A 9,307-nucleotide genomic window follows, 5' to 3' on the forward strand; every position below is an offset into this window, starting at 1 on the left:
CACATTGTGCAAGTGCCAGCTCCCTGAAATAGCTACCAATTAGTCTCTCTCCCCCATTCTTTACCCCTGTCCCTGCAAGTGTTTCCTTTTCAAGTATATATCCAATTCTCTTTGGAAAGTTGCCATTGAATCTGCTTCCATTGTCCTCCAGAGAGATGCTGAGGCCCAACTGCAAACTCTAAGGGCTGAATTTTACAAGCCCCTCGACGCCGTGGGTCACAGCAGGGGGGCCCGTAAAATTCTGCGGGCAGTGGCCCACCTCGACCCCCGACGTTAAGAAGGCCCCGCCACATATTACCGGCGGCGGGGGGATCTCAGTGTGGTCCCCCTGCCGCCTGGCAGCGGGCCCTTCATCTGACTATTTAAATTAACAATAAAGACATGTAAATTAACTTACGTGCAGGCGGCGGCTGTCCCACGCTGATTTTACAGCCGCCGTTCGTCCTTCGCGCGCCTTCGGAACTCCATACGGAGTTCCGAGGCGAGAACCTTGTGGGGAGGAGGGAGGAATTAAATATTCAGGGTGGGAGGGGTGGGGGAATGGGGAAATCACTTTTTATTGGATGTGGGGATGGTGGGAAGGGGTTGAAGGGCAAATGTTAGAAGGGTGGTGAGGAAAGTTCAGGTAGGGAATAAGGCAAGTGTTGGTCATATCGGGCATTGTAATGACCATTGGGGGGGGGGGTTGGGGAAGGGCCTCCATATCCTTATTATTTGTTAAGTAAAAATTTCGAGTACTTTACCTTTAAAAATTCAAATTTCTTCTAAGGGCTTAAAGCCCTTTAAAAATGGCGCCGGAGCCTGCACGGTGGCACCGGACACCGTTGGCGGGGGCATGGCAGCCACCCCCTCTACGTCATCGGGGGAGGCCGCTCCACCCCTTCTATTTAAATCAGCCCCCGCACGTAATATCACGGGGGCTGTGCGGCAGCTGTACCATGTTGGAAGGCCGCCAAGTTCAAAGTGCACCGCTGCAGAGCATGGCGCGCCAATAAAATCCAGCTCTCAGTGTTGGGAGTCTCCACATCTGGCTTTAACCCAATGACAACATTTGCCTTGTAGAAGTGGGACAAAGCCTCTACTGTTAGAAACAAGTTCTAAATCCCTGGAAATGATGGAGATCCAGCACAATGAGGCCTCTGCCATTTTCCAGGGGGTTTAGGTAGTCTCTCGCCAGATTTACAGCAAATCCCCTGAGGAATTTTGCCCCAAATGTAGTTAAGCACTCAACCGTGGAGGTAGTCTTTAAGACTTTTTGTCGTTGTATTTTGCAAGTAAATAGGAAGAGCAGTCGGTCTTTCAGCCCCTCGAACCTGCTGCACCTTTTAGTTAGATCATGGCTGATCTGTATCTCAACTCTATTTATCTGCCTTACACTCATATCCCTTCGTACCCTTACCTGACAAAGTAGAATTGAATTGGTGGCAGTACCTCAAAGTTTGTTGAGAATAATTGTAAGTGAGGTGCACAGCTATTTTAGTTTTCATTCTTTTTTCCTATAGGAACTAACTTCTAGCTTTTATGTTGCAGGTTTCATGTTCTACACAGAGACTTAGCTTCTGTGAAGCAGCCAGTGTTTGTTTCTCTCCTCAGGTTAGTAATGGAGCTGGAAATCCCCCTGAGTTTCCCCGAAGTATAGATTGATGCCTGAGCTGCTTGTGAACATTGTGTTGGCTATTGACTGCGGCAAACTTGGCTTCAACCCAAATAATTACAGCATTCGAACTAGCAGTGGTGAAAAGACAAAGAATATAGGATTCCTGCAACACACAAACAGGCTTTTTTTAATTCAAGGTCAGTAACTGGGCAACACTGGCAGCACAACATGGAGGTTTGCGTTTGGAAGCAAGCAAGGAGGATGAGCTGAATAATTTTGCCTGGCTCGTCTAATATCTACCTGCTCCAGTTGCTCTGGGGTAATCAAGTCGAATCTGAGTTACGTCAATCATTAGAGACTGTTTCCACAAGATATTGCCTCTTAAGGAAAAATTATTTTTATACTTGCAAAAGAGAAACTGCATATATGGTAGGATAGTTAGACTAGTACCCAACACAAGAGTTACAGTGAGAGCCAACATAAGTTACCAACTTAATATACATCGAGTTAACAGCTTGATGTCACCAAGTCACCATCAAGTTAACAACCTACAATCATATCATCATACTTACCATCACTAAGTCACCTTGATGCAATGATTTACTAATCCACAATCATTGTAGAGCTGCTAATCCAATGGAATCACCATTGAGTTGCGAACTCACATCACTGGGTCACCACAGCGCTAACAACCCATTATCACTAAGGCACCAAGTTACTAGTCTAAAGTCTGTAAATTGAATTCTGCTTCACAATTTCTTCCACCTACAAGAATTATGTTGATAAAGGAGATTATTTTGAATCATTCTTGGCCACCTCAGTTGGTTCCTGATGTCGCTGACAATGTTGGAATTTTGAGATTTTGATGTGAAAAGATTTTAAAGGAACTTCCACCACTGTACATGGAAAATGTGATTTCCGAATAACCTCCTGAAATTTTTTTCAATGTAATGTCACCAAACTATCTTGCCTAAAATATGTACAAATAGTATAAAGATTGGGGAGAAATTACCCACACTGATAGGATTATAGCCAAAGGATGAGATGGTCTATAACAATAGTGGGTTCATACCAACAAGGAGGAGTTATCCATCCAGTGAATATTATATCATCGGATTCTATGTTTATATGAAGGCATCATTGTGACATGATTAATCTCATTTTTTACATCGAGAACTCTAATGGTGAAGTGGGTCAACTGATATCAAATATTAGTAACCATAGTCAAGTATAGGAAGAGTTCTAATTGAATGTGAATGATTTTACTATCCTCCTTCCATCCTCCTCCATTTCAGAACCTCCTTCCCTCCCCCCTCACAGCTGTTGTGCTGAAGCCAAGTGAATCCAGACAGCAACAGGGAATGATTAACTCATGGTGGCATTGAATACAAATTAGCCAAAGACTCTAGCTTTGAAATTCTTTGGATTGAAAGCCTGGCAGTTTAATGCCCTCCAGCACTGACTTCAAGCAGAATTTGGAGGGTCTGTGGGAACATACTTAATCTGCACAGCCCAGGCGAGCCCAGTCATCACTTTGGGTACATTTCCAGCATCCGCCTGCTCTTAACTACAGGAAATGCTGGCACCAAACTGCCTTGGCTGGGAGATTGCCCATACTGATCACTGATCCTATCAAAGGTCACATCAGCCCCCTGAATAAGGGGAGGATCTGTGCAGAACGTTCTTTGGGATCCAGATCAATTGCCAAGCCTGGATCTGACTGATAAGGGCCTACTTATGCCATAGTGGAGGTCAGTAAGCCCCCACTTAATGGGCACACCAGCCCCCCTCTAATATGTCAGTCCCACTGGCGCCTGAGGTGAGGGCACTCCAGTTTAGGGTGTTGCTGACCCCAGGCTACTATTTGCCTTGTAAGAGGCAAATCATGGAAACTCCTGGAAACCATGGCAATCTAGTGCAAACCAAGTCTCTGCCATTTTCCTGAGGGTTCTGCCAATCTCCTATAGAATTTTGGAGCCTTGCCTTTCATATCTGTAAAATATAAAGTAAATATAAAACTTATGAGCTATACAATATATCACGATTGTAATCTGTGTCATCACAAACCTTATATTCTAAATAGATAATTTTAAAGAAAGTCTTGTTGATCTCCTACTACCAGATGCACAAAGACGGGAACAGTAATCTTTTGGTGTTTTATAAAAAGACTAGCAAACATAATGTGAAGGCACTGACTTAGAGAAATGGCAAGGAATGCAAAGCTAACCTTCAAAGAATTTTCAACAACTTCATCTGAGAATTGATGTATATATGCACTGTTGATTTATAATGCACTTTTTACCAGTAATTGTTCATTATTTTGTGCTTTATTTTCTTTCATTTTATCCTATTATGGATATTTTATGTTTTATTCCATTGCTAAGATTGTTTTCTTTAAATTCTGTAATATGGCCCATCTCCACCACTTACTAGAGCTAAAATCCTAATTTGTGCCGTTATCACGACAAAGCTCATGTTCCAAAGCAGCCTCTCCCCGCCATCCTGCACAGTCTGGACCAACTCCTACAAGTTACCACTTGCTACCATTTCCATGGTTCTGTGCTCACCTTATAAAATCCTGTAGTTCCATGATGCCACCCTTACCAAATAATTGAGTCTCACCAAACTGAACCTTGTCTGGGCCTTCAATTCATGGCTTTATCTCCCACTTCCAACCAGCACTGCCAGCCCTCTCCCCACTCCTGCTGCCAGGTGTCAGGATGCACACTCCGCTTCTCTGGCAACATTCCGCATCTCGTTCCCTCGGCTCCACCATCATCTTCGCAACCGCTGTATAACAATAACAATAAGCCACATTTGTATAGCGCCTTTAAGATAGTAAAACACCCCAAGGTGCTTCACAGGAGTAATTATCAGACAAAATTTAACACCAAGCCACATAAGGAAATATTAGGACTGGTGATCAAAAGTTTTATCTTAGAGTTAGGTTTTAAGGAGTGTCTTAAAAGAGAGAGATAGCGAGGTTTAGGGAGGAAATTCCAGAGTTTAAGGTCTATGTAGCTAAAACAACAGCCACCAATGTAGTGAAGAAAATCGCAGATGTGCAAGAACACAGAATTGAAGGAGCGCAGATATCTCAAAGGGTTGTGGGCTGGAGGAGGTTACAGAGATAGAGAGAGGCAAGGCCATACAGGGATTTGAAAAAAAGGATGAGAATTTTAAAATCAAGGTGTTGCCAAACCAGGAGCCAACTTAGTTTAACAAGCATGGGTGAATAGGACTTGGTGTGAGTTAGGATACAAACAGCAGAATTTTGGATGAACTCAAGTTTACGGAGGCTACAAGATGGGAGACCAGCCAGGAGAACAGTGGAATCATCAAGTCTAGAAGTAACAGTGTCATGGATGAGTGTTTCAGTAGCGCATGAGCTGAGGCGGAGGGGAGATGGGCAATGTTACAGGGGTGGAAGTAGGCAGTCTTGGTGATGGAGAGGATGTGAGGTTGCTGAAAATCCATTTCTAGGTGTCTCTACAGTACCACCTTAATTTGCAAAAACCCATCAGAAAGACCTCTCTTCAACCTTGCTGTCAACCACCTTTTCAATTTCTGTTTTCTCCTTTGCCCTCCTGCTTTCAATTGTTATCTTCCTCTGCCCTGCAATGCAGAGCACTGCAGACATTGCAATTATTGTCACCCATCTTCAGCCACCTGAGTTAGCAGGAGTCTCAATGCTGCACTCATGGCAGCAACAAATGCAAAGTGGAGATTATGGCCAAGAAAAAAATCAAGAGAAGTCAGCAGAAAAGTTCCACAGGACTCAAGAATGGGATTTGTAAAACAAGAACAATTACAAACATATGTTTCCAATCTAGCAATCTTTCTTTGGTGTCTGACCATTAGACTATGAATGCAGATGTCTATGAGTCTTCATGCATAACCACCCACTATCATTGTTCAATTATCTTGAGGTGGTTTCCATTTCATTTCCATAAGTTTAGTATTTCTTTAATAACACTTCAACTAGTTCTATTTCAGTATTTTTATAACATAAAACAGAATAAAGATTGAACTGGAAATAGGGCAAATAGCACTAATCAGGAATAATACAAAAATAAAAGCAAGAAATGCTGGAACCACTCAGCAGGTCTGGCAGCATCTGTGAAAAGAGAAGTAGAGTTAACGCTTCGGGTCAGTGACCCTTCTTCGGAATAATACAGATTTGAAACGGAAGTAGTGTGACAGTGACAGGTTTGTTTTATGTTGATGCCGGAACAAAATGTTGGAATGGAACAGATTGTGTATTTGACACCACTGGGGTATGAAAGTGTGAACTGGGCTGAAGGTAGAGTTGCCATCTCTGATTTTGACATATTCCTGAAGGTTTCATCTCGCATTCAACCACCCTGCCCAGTCAAACAACCTTTATTCCATCTCCAGCAGTTTTATAACTAAGAAACAAAAGCATTCCAAGAAAATTTAAAAAGCATTTTTTTCAGTGCGCCAATTATTTTCTTTCTCCCTGGTCGTCCTGGTGAGTAATCTTTAATTCCTGGCATCTCCAGGACAATCCTATAAGGTTGGTAACCCGACCTGTAAGCCTGTAGTATTATTCAGACCATGAAGTAAGCTTTTCTCTGCACATTGCGTTTAACCAAATCATATCCCGATTTTTAAATGGCCTCGGTATTTTCTTTCCACAAAGTGCACAGAGATAATCTTCTCCACTGAACCTCCCTTGCCACAGGACCCTGTAGGAAGACTTTAAATGCTTAAGCTGGTTCATTGATTACACTTCTTGCTGAGATGAATTCCAAACATAAAATAATTTTTCCTGAATGTCTATTTGCCTTGCAACATGTTCAGCAAAGGGTTAATGAGTGTTTTTCTTTAAAAGAGAGCTTTGTGCATCTTTGATGTGATCATCAGCTGCAGAACTGTGACATAAGAAGCACATCAGTGGGATTTACAGATATTTTCTTGGTAGGCCATACCTGCGCGCAAGCTCATTTTCTGTCTGCCAGCTGGGGGGTACGTATAACAGCTGTGACTGTTACAACCAGGTGTGAAAGAGGTCTAGGGTACCCTTTTAGCCTTCACCTGGTCTTATCGTAACAGGGTTTAATTTTAAACACCGTGTTTTTAGCTCCCCTTTGGTGAATCCTTGTTCACGGCTTTCCAATTATAAGGCAAAGAAACCAGCACAAACAAGCTTTCTTAGGTTTAAAGAAGAAAGATTGAAATTTATTAAACTTAAACGCTAATTCAGTTAACATCTACGGATACACAACACGCCCCACATTAGCATGCATACGCGATAGACACATTAAAGGTGTACAAAGGAAACCCGACCCCAGTCCGAATGCCAGACTCGGAACCCCAATATGACCTGGCCCGACCCCGACACATGTCATCGGGACCCGTCGGGGTCGAGTCGGGTAGCAGGCCTTTACCCATGTACTGATGTAAAGGCCTGCTACCCGACCTGACCCCGACGGGATCCAACGACACGTGTCGGGGTCGGGCCGGGTCATGTCAGGCTTCCGGGTCCGGCATTCGGACTGGGGTTAGGTTTCCTTTGCACACCTTTAACACACATGCAAGTAGAGACAGAAAAGAGCAGAAGAAATAAAGTGGGAAAGTTTGAGGCAATATCGGAAGAGTTTTTGTTACGGCTCTTCGAGCTCACTGTCGAGTCCTTGATTGTAGGTAGCTCTTGCTTTTCATTGGGGCCCAGTATTCTTCTTAAGCCTTGTTCAGTGTAGGAGACTGTTCTCTCTTGGGGTTCATGTGTCTTCAGTGGATTCAGAGGCTTGTGTGAAAGAGATGGGAGCAGACAGGAGAGATCTTCTCAGTCCAGGAGCATTCTGCTTTCTGCCCAAACTGTTTGTACAAGTTCAAAAAACTCAGGTTGCCCAGCAGGTTAGTCATTGACTAGCTGGTTTGACCATGTCCGTTTGTGTATTCGGCCATCTTAGCAGTCAACCTTTGATGATCAAAAGTCCTTTGTGGATTGAATGTATCAGGGAATGGCTGCTTTGTCCTTCCAAACACTGTTTGTTAATATGCAAATGATTTTTTCCAGCCACGGCTGATCTGTTTATTCCAGTAACAGTTAAAAATCAATGTTCGTGACAAAATTAATGTGCCTCATTCTTGACAGGTGGGGGCCTAGCATGACAGTTGTACTTGATGTTTTGCTCCATGTGAAACCTGACATGTTTTGACAAGTTGGATGGTTTACAAGTTAAGCATGATCACCTTGATATTGTTTGGTGTTTTGTATGTTTCACCCCATGATGTGATGTGACATGAGCTGGCACTTGTGTTTTTTGCTTCTGTTTTATATTCTATTCAAGGCACAGACTGTAGTAAACTGCAGATTAAATGTTTCCAATTACCATGTGACTTGTTCTTGTCTTACTTTATGATGTGTTGCCAACTCCCAAGTTCTCCTATCAGCAGTTGTGAAGTTGGACTCTAAATACTACCACAGCAATAGGATAGATTTCACATTGCATCTTATGGATAATGTAGTGTTTAATGGACAGATAAAAACTCAAGATTCTCTAATACTAAGACACATTAATGCAACATATTATTGAACAGACCGTAGAGGTTAGCTGATCTGACTACAGTGAAACTAAAGCATTCCACAAGCAACTGGAGACAATCTGCATATCCCACTGTGTCCCTAGATCCTACTTGAAAGGACTGCATTGTACTCTGTTTATATTATTATGCTGTCGAGTATTTCATGCTCTGATGCTGAGGTTCAGGTAACATGAATGCTTAATCACAATTTTGAGTGCATGACTGATTGGGAACCGATGGGAATTCCTATTCGTGGATAAAACGGCAAGAAAATTTATCCCATTGTTTCAAGATTGTAACATGCCTAAGTTGCTAGGAAACCACTCCAGCTTCCCTCTCCCAATTTGTAACCAGTCATGTCAAAAAATGACCTGTCTTTGCCAAGCGTCTGACGGCCTATATCCAGCCACTGTACATAAAGTCCAAAAATAACTACAACCCCAGTTCAGATCTCTGTACCAAGCTTCCTTCGGTAAAATCTCGCAAGATCAGTTCAAACTGGCTTTCCAACTGTAGGCTTGAAGGGAGAAACTAAGTTAACTTTGACAAAATGGTATGATTTATCAAATTAAAAGTTTTACAAGCCAATTATTTTGAGTTCATCTTCCAATTGCGAAAAAATCTAAACAAGCCGCGACAACTGGTGGAAGCTTAGCATTTAAGTAACTGGATCTGTTTATTGAGTTGAATAATCAGAAGACAGTCGCTGGGTCAAAATCCTGGAACTCCCTTCCTAACAGTACTGTGGTTGTACCTACCCCACATGAACTGCAGTAGTTCAAGAAGGCAGCTCTCAAGGGCAATTAGGGATGGGCAATAAATGCCGGCCTAGCCAGCGATGCCCACATCCTATGAATAAATTTTAAAAAGGAAACGTCATCAGTAAAAGGTAAAGTAGAATAGGCTCACACCTGTAATAAGAAAAGCTTGTAGCAAAAAAAGGGACGAGCATCTGGAAATTTCACAGGGATCCTTCTGATCTCTGCCATGACTTCAGTGGCAGATCATTGGAAACTCCAGAGCACCAACAGCCATTGACATGTTTCTGCAGGACTGCCACTCACCTTCCACCAAGGTTATGGTGGTATCAGGATGAGATGTCAGCTGTGACTCAGTTGTTGGCGTTCTCGTCTCTGAGTTGGGGGTTCACGTCCCACT

General features: G+C 42.8%; 1 protein-coding gene across 2 annotated transcripts in view; it reads left to right on the forward strand.

Moving 5' to 3' along the window:
- The window catches only part of LOC137383956 (serine-rich adhesin for platelets-like), a 51,150-nt gene extending 44,179 nt beyond the window's left edge, over positions 1 to 6,971 (forward strand). The window contains exon 9 of one of the 2 annotated variants that reach the window (XM_068057396.1): positions 1,531 to 6,971. The gene's annotated coding sequence lies outside the window, so the exon portion shown is untranslated. The remainder of the gene's footprint in view (positions 1 to 1,530) is intronic. The other variant, XM_068057397.1, reaches the window with a different exon arrangement.
- The last annotated feature ends 2,336 nt before the right edge of the window (positions 6,972 to 9,307 follow it).

This window comes from Heterodontus francisci, chromosome 25 (genome assembly GCF_036365525.1).
Source record: "Heterodontus francisci isolate sHetFra1 chromosome 25, sHetFra1.hap1, whole genome shotgun sequence".
NCBI classification, from domain to species: domain Eukaryota; kingdom Metazoa; phylum Chordata; class Chondrichthyes; order Heterodontiformes; family Heterodontidae; genus Heterodontus; species Heterodontus francisci.